Source organism: Lactuca serriola, chromosome 3 (genome assembly GCF_051521515.1).
Source record: "Lactuca serriola cultivar US96UC23 chromosome 3, Lser_US96UC23_V15, whole genome shotgun sequence".
NCBI classification, from domain to species: domain Eukaryota; kingdom Viridiplantae; phylum Streptophyta; class Magnoliopsida; order Asterales; family Asteraceae; genus Lactuca; species Lactuca serriola.
In genome coordinates this window covers 102162674-102171156 of record NC_136410.1, presented here as the reverse complement: position 1 = coordinate 102171156, position 8483 = coordinate 102162674, and positions in this window count along the sequence as shown.

Genomic DNA, 8483 nt, shown 5'->3' with positions numbered 1-8483 from the left:
CTTTACATTAAGATTTATAGTTGTACATAAATAAACATAAAGAAATCCCTAACACATAACACTAGTTGAGCTGACCAGATTGACTTTTTGCTCTTGACTTAACTTTGACTTGGCCAGAAGGTTGCCGGTTGTCACATTATCTTTTATTTGTGGGATCTTAGGATCCCGATCCCGATCTTGCAAATACAAAAACGATCCTAGGTAGGATCTCGATCTTAACAACCTTGGTTTATCCATGCCTATCACCCATGTTGGACAAACCCAAAGATAATAAGGTTACTACTGAATTTGATGATTTTTGATATTCGTTGATGGATTTTTGTACTCGCCAGATCCTCATTCGATATGAAAGCTCATGTGACCTATATGGCGACTCAATCTCGATCTCATGTTGCTCTCTTTTCCACCACTGGGTCTTTATGGAATCAATGATTGGCATGTCCTCATGTACTTGATTCTTTTTCAATTAGTTGTTTTATATAATGTAATAAAAGCGACGTTAGTTTGTCTTGCCATGCTTGTCATCTTGAAAACACATTCATTTAGCTTTTGATAGTTTAAATACACATGTTTCTTCAATGTTTAGTACTGCATAGTCTAATCTTTGGACTTCCCTTATTATCAATTATCAGTGTAGATGGTATAAATTATTATATGTATTTAGATCATTACTCTTATTTCTTGTGGGTGTATTGCTTATGCAATAAATCTGACACATTTGCAAGATTTCTCCACTTTCAAGCTTATGTCCAATACTAATTAAAGATATTTTTTAACAACTAATCTAATCTAATAGTAAACTACTCCTAAATCATCTGTCTGAGACAAGACTTGAAACCGCAACCTCAAGATGTGAATACAATAGCTAATATCGTTGGTTAGAAGCGCAATCGTTAATTAAAGAGAATTAATTAAATCATTCCATTGTGATCATGGTGCGGAATTTAACAATCACTGCTTCGTGCAAAAGAATGGAAAGATCATTGAAATGCCTAGTAATGCTTGATTTGCTTGATACAAAAATGGATAATGAAGATATTACCTATATATACAGTGAGATTTAAATTTGGTTATATGCTAATCTTTTTTTGTTTCTTTGTGTTAAATTCTCTTTATTTCATGTTAATATGCCAGTTTTTGGAATTATTTTGGCATATATTCGACCAACTATGCACATATATTCATAATTTTTGAAAGGCATTACTGGATTTTGGTTTGGAAATCATTTAAATCATTGTCTGTTGATTAAGATAACAAAAACAAACAACCATATCTATAGTGTCTAACCCATAAATTTCATTATTAATTAAATTAAAAGCAAACAACTCCTTATAAAACCACCAACCAACTTATAAAAAACAAACAATCACAAGAAAGAAACAAAATTGTATCTAATAATTTTCATAGGTCCAAAAAAAAGTCATAACATCCAAGCAACCATTCTCCAAAGTTAAAACTAAATCTATTATTTTCTATGTTTCAAGTCTTATTCTTTTTTTTTTTCTTTTCGCCTTTTTCTCTGTTACTATTTTTAGTATTTTTTTCACGTTTTTATGTTTTAAATGAACATCTCAAAACATAATTTCAATATGCCATAGAAATTCATGATATCCCCGCATAATTCATCATCGAGATCTTCTCGTTTATTAAAAAAAACAGTAATCTGTTACTTATAAACCATCTGTTCCATCATTATTCTCATTTGAACCCGAGATTCACTTGAGCCATCGTTGCCCCCTGAAAACCATGGACGCCTCCACCATGTTGCGATTCGATACCGAATTACCATAAAAGCTTTCAACATTGATGGAACTTGGGATAATCCATTTCATCCAATCATTTCGCTTCCTCATCTTCTCACCCTACAAAATGAATTTTCGTATAAAGTCCCATAACATAGTTATATAGAATTTAATATTTTTATGAATTAGCACATGTTTGATGGACTTGAAAAAGACTAATGCATACCCGCACTTCCACACCTCTTGATGCCCGCATTACATCAAGAATTAGCTTAACATTGTCAGTTAAACATAAAACCTGCAATAAAACACGAAAATTAATTGATATCAAATGCAGCATAAAAAAGAGAGTGTATGAAGGGACCAATATCAACGTGGCATGATGGTGATCACTTTATATGAAACACTTTAATTAAAATGGAGTTTACCCAAGTTTGAATCTCATAAGCTTCAAAAAAAGTGTATGCATCAATTTATGCATCTTGTATATAATACTTACTTTCTTGAAGCTTGCTATTAAATTGACATGAACCCAGCCTTGTTCGTCCATGTTTTGTCGCAAGTATAAATCTTTAACCAAATTCTCATCACTGCAACAAAGGGAAATATATAAGATGTTAATTGTTTTGAACTAATTATAAACCACCACAAAAGTTTTAGATATGAAAGATTATAAAGAACCTGAAATAGTAATCAATTTGTTTCACAATCTTTTCATGCAAATCTTGATCTTGAACAGGAAACCACAATGGCAATTGCATCGGTGTAATCAGCGATGGAGAAGGAGTTGAACCTTGAACATAAGTCGTCAAATCTGCATGTACATAAAATGCATCATAGAAATAAAGCAAAAAAAGGGTTGTAAAAATTAAATACATCAACCTAATTTGTATTTGCTGTTGGATTTCTTTTTTCTAACTTTGTACAACTTGTAACTAATTTAACTAGATGTATTTTCATATTATGAAATACAAATGAATTATTTATTTAACAAGTCCGTGTGAAAAATAAGTTGAGATGGGTTAGAAAATCTAACCCGTTTATCAAAACTTATTTGATTAGAAATTTATAATCTGTTGAATTCACCATGTAGAGTTGAATTAACAATTTTCTAATATGTTTAATTAAACATATCAACTTGAACCCAACTCAACAAAATTGATTCACACCCTAATAATAAAAAGCTTACCAGGGTACATGAAATTGTTGCCAAAAGGGCGAATTGGCACATGCATTTGTGGAGGCATAAAAGAATTTGAAACATGTGGAGAGGTTGAACGATTCACAAAACCCCTACGAAAGCCTCTCTGACGCTGCATGTTGTTAAACCTTGTATGCTGGTTCCACTCCCGATTGCCACTTGGACGTTGTCCGCCATTGTTGCCTCTTCTTGAAGAATCCATTAATTGCAACGGTTGCAAGTTTTCCAGAAATTCTTTACGAGGGAGTTTCGATTTTCGGATGTATATATGTATATATATGCATCAACTTTATTTAGTATTGTAGTAGGATTCAAATTATCCCACCACAGCTTTATTTCCATTTATAATACTAACGATTTCCACAAGTTTAGATAGGTTATCGCAGCTAAGGTTTATCAAGATTAAGGAATTCGAATTTGTTTCCTAATTATGTAGCAAGAATTACATGAACTACCCCTTTGAAATTAGGACTTTCGTCCGCAGCTCCATGTCATTCAAATGTACACGTCAGCCCCCATTTTATTAGAATCTTCCACAATCCACCCTAAATAAATGTAATTCAGTCACCGATATTGGTTACGGGATAATTTTGTATTTAAAAATGGCCATAATTTCATACAAAAATTTCAAAACAAATAACTAAAATTTAATAAGAAAACCCCCAAATAGCCACAATTTTTACAAGCCACTGCCTTGCAAAAATCTTGATGGTTTGCAAATTTTTTTAGGCCAATCCGTATTTCAATCACCGAAATTGGTTAATAGATAATTGTTTATTTATAAATGACCATGATTGCTAATCTTTCCAAAAAAAATTAACAAAATAAAAAGAAGACAACCACAAATAATTGGATTGCACTAAAACAAAGAAAGATGAACTTAAATATGTTGTTCAGCTTGCAAGAACTAAATCTTCACGCACCAAATATCTCACAAGAACGATATCAACACCTTCTTCGACTTCTCAATCACATAAACATTTATTCATTTTTTAATCATGCACCTCAAGGAATGAGGCGTATACCGACGATATTTTCGGCAACTATCCAGACGACCTGTCGTCTGAAAAACCTATACCGACGATTTTGTCGTCTGTATAAAGTCATCGGGATAGCCCGTCTGTAAAAGTGGAAAATGTCGTCGGGATGGATGTCATCGGTACAGAGCCACCAATGTAGACGACATGTCCTTGTCAAAGGGTTGTCAAAGGGTCGTCTGGCCTAATTTTCGACAAAAAAAAAGTTTTATTATAAGCCAATTCCGACGACGGTACACTATAAAAAATGTCATATACTGACACATAAAATGTGTCACTAAAAACCCTAAAAATGCCACTAAAGGTCACTTGGAGAATCCGTGACACAAATAAAAAGCATTACAAGAAAAACATGATTTTGTTAAGGAAGGTCGCTATGAAACATATTTTCGTTATTAATCTGCAATGAATCGTGTTATGGAATGTCGTTTCATAGCAAGGTTGCTACAACATTGTCTATGAAATTTATTTCCGGTAGCGATAATGGGACTTGCTAGGGAAAATGCTACCGACTCCATATCCGTTGATATTATGCTATCGATATTTCTATGGGAAAAGATTTGTAGCAATTTTCCAACGAAATCTGTAACGAAATCATTTTCCGTTGTACTGCTGCCATGAAACTAAAGCATGGTAACTATGCAACAAACATTGTGATGGAAACCAATTCCATAGTTGTTTTGCTATGGAAGTATCATTCGTAGGTATTTCCTAGGGAATTCTGGTATAGAATTTGATTACGTTTGCTTGTTTTGCTATGCAACAAAAAGCCTAGCTAATTTGTGACAACATTTGTTACTAAATTATATTCCATAGCAACATTGATAATGAGTAGTTCAATTTCATAGATATTTAGGTATGGAAATTTACATCGACAATAAAACTCGTGGAATCATCAAGTTCATAATGGTGTGTTTGGTTTGTTTCTTTGTTGGGATATTATATGCTTAATTAATTTTCTTATTCTATGGATGAGTTATTAATATGCTCAATGGAATTGGTAAGATATGGTTTGAATGATATGTTTTTGAATTGGTAATATATTTTGTTTGTTTTATTGTATTCTATATGTATTTAATACTATGAAAGAACAAAGATTTGCTATTATATATTATTATGTTATCTTGAATAATTTTTTAGCATTTCAACGTAAAAAATTGGATTACATCATAAACAATTACTTAATTTGATATTTAATGAAAATATTGTACATACGAATATCTCAAAAACACATACCCCCTTTTATTAAATGCTTTCAATGTACCAAAAAAATGATAAAATTTCATTTTATTTAACTTTCATGAAGGACACTAATATATAACATCAAATTTACCAATTTGCATGGAAAAACAAAAAATGATACAATGTAACCATCCTTTTATACAGAAACAAAAACATCTAGTCAACATCTTCTTCCTCTTCTTCTTCTTCTTCTTCTTCCTCTTATTATTCATTGCTCGATGTACTATACTCATAACTAGTAACATCCCGTTTAAAATAGAGTATGTCAATAATAAACCCGGGACCCCGAGAAGTAATTCTATTATTATTTTATATTATTATTGTCCAAAGTGAAATAATGATTAGTGGGGGTGTTGGTTTCGGGGTGCCAAATGATACACTTTTGATTTTCGAGGGTTAAAGAGTAAATATCAGACTTATTCCGAGAAGGATTCTCAAAGCCAGGGTAGAAATGGTAATTTATGGATCTTAATTGGGAACAATTTGTAGAGGAGGGGTTGTTTTGTAACTGTTGGACTTATATTGAAAAGAATTATGGGAACAAGGGTTTAAAGGGTAAATTAAGGATTGAAATTAAAAAGCTTAATAGAGGGAGGGGCCATTGTTGTCATTATGGGGTGTAGTTACGTGAACCGGTATTTAACAGTTGAGAGACACGTCCAAACCCCTAACCCTAGTAGCATTGCAGCCACCAGGTCCTTCCTCCATTCTCCAGCTGACGTTACCACTCCGACTCCCTTTTGTCTTTCCGATCGGTCGAAGTCCCAAGTCACCAGAAGACCATTTTGTGTCCATCTTGCTGCCGGACGTGGTGGATGCTCAAGAGAGAACCGCTAAAGACCGTTTGGAGGTGTGAACGCCGTCACCTCACTACCATGTTGACCCGTCGTTTGCACGTCGCCTTCTAGTTGCCGTCGATGACTCGAAATGAAAATGGCCAGACGTTCGTTGTATTGCCACTACTGCTGCACTCGGAAGGAACCATAGCACCGTGTCTTTTCTCCATTTATTTTGCTATCATACCCTTGCCGCTGCTGCTGCCACGGTTTTCGTTTACCACCCGAAGCGACTGATGTTCGCGAATGAACTTGGGTTGTGAGGATTGCTGATTAATCGCGACGTGCTTATGGGCGTTCGCTTGGTTAGAAAAACCCAAGACAATCCACCATGACCACTGAACACGGTGGCTGCCGTCGTCAGCCGCTACCGTGCTGCCGTCAACACTGCCATTAGCCGCATTTTTGTGTCACTACCGCCACAATACGCCACTAGGTGGGTCGCTGGGTTTGTTTAGCAAATAGAAGAACGTGTTGTATGAGTTTTCATTGGCCGAAACTCACGAGAACAACCACCATCACCACCATGAGGTGGTGGCCGCCGCTATGCACCACCGCCGGCCACCACAAGGTGGTTGTGTGTGTGTTTATCTACTTAGTGTGTGTGTATTTATTTTGGTATAAGGCATTGTAAAATGTAACAACAATGTAGAATAATGAAAAGAAACTCAAACTACCACTATGAGGGTGAGGTGGTGGTTGCCGCCACCGGTCGCCGTGTCGGGTGGCGGTGTGCTTTGCCCTATTGTGTTTGATTCGTTTGGGATGCATGAAACCCTAATTGGCCCAATGAGGCCCTAATGGGCCCAAGGAAACCGTAATTGACCCAATAAGCCCCTAATGGGCCCAATGAGGTCCAAAGTGATCTAAAAGCCCAACCAATTGACTAATGGGCTAGTATTGGGTAGGAAACGCACGGGAATTATTTAGTAGAGTTAAAATATTAATTAATAATCATTGGAAAATTAACCTAAGGCAATATTGGACTTAATGGATTAACTCCCTAATGGGTTAAGTAAGAAACAATTAACCCTAATCATCATTTCATGTGAAAACCCTAATCTCACTTGGGCCTTGAATTGTGCCTTTCTTTTGGGCTTTGGTAATTTAATTTTTAGTGGGCCATCCAAGAACAAGCATATGGACTAGAATAATTTAATGGGCTTTAGGGTAAGACCCATATGATGGTTTGGGCCCAATTTGGAAAACTGGGTCGTAGATGAGCCATAGTTTGGGCCTTGATGATTATATGATATTGGGCCATTGGAAATGCCAAATGTTTGGACTGGACTAAGTAGTTGGGCCTTTAATTATGACTATGTAAAGGTTTGGGCCCAATTTGGAAAATTGCGCCATATGTTGGGCTTTGGCCTATTACTTGACTTTTGGCATTTGGAGTGTGAGTTGGACCTTAGGTTTGGAACCCAATTAGTAATTGGGTGTTGTTTGATGTTGGCTGTTCGGGAATCTGTCAACCAGCAGCTAGAGTTTCATCCACGGGAATTTAGTAGTGCCAGGTGAGTTATCCTCACTATACTCAAGGGTCTAAGGCACCAAGGTTGGCCCTTTGGATTGTTATCTGCTTTTGTTATCCTACTATGACCTGTTAGATCGGTATCCTAGAGGGTAGGATAATATTATGTGGTCTGTGGTATGATCTGTTACATCGGTATCCTAGAGGGTAGGATAATATTATGTAGTATGTGGTATGATCTGTTAGATCGGTATCCTGTAGATAGGTTGGTATTATATGCTATGTGGTATGATTCGTTAGATCAGTTGTTGTCTATAAATTGTTATGTGATTATCTGTTATATATATGTGCACTTGTTTGTTTGGCCGTTGAGGCTTATCTGCTTTGTACGGAGGCCAATAGATCTGGGCATTCCAACCTGTTGGTTGTGAGCCCTGAGTATTCCATCCCGAGGATGATTGAACTCATATTATGTGGGCATTCCAACTTGTTGGTTGTGGGCCTGAGGTATTCCATCCCGAGGATGATTGGACCCATAGTATGTTGGCATTCCAACCTGTTGGTTGTGGGCCTGGGGTATTCCAACCCGATGGTTGATTGGACCCATAATATGTTGTTTGTGATTATATGTGTATTGTTGTGTGTATGGGTATTTTAGGGGAACTCACTAAGCTTTGTGCTTACAGTTTTAGTTTATTGTTTCAGGTGCTTCAGATGTCTTAGTAAGGCGAAGGTATGACCTTACACATCCTCGTGTTTAGACTTATGGTTTCTGGGATACACTGATATTAAAGTATTTTGAAACATTTTGTAATAACTAATGACTTTTGGATGTTTGAGAAATTTTTAAATTGGCTTGATTTTTTTTGGGTGTTACAGGTTGGTATTAGAGCCTTGGTTTGAGTGAATTGGAGGCACTCATGTGAATCCAGTCTCAAATCAAGGTAAAGA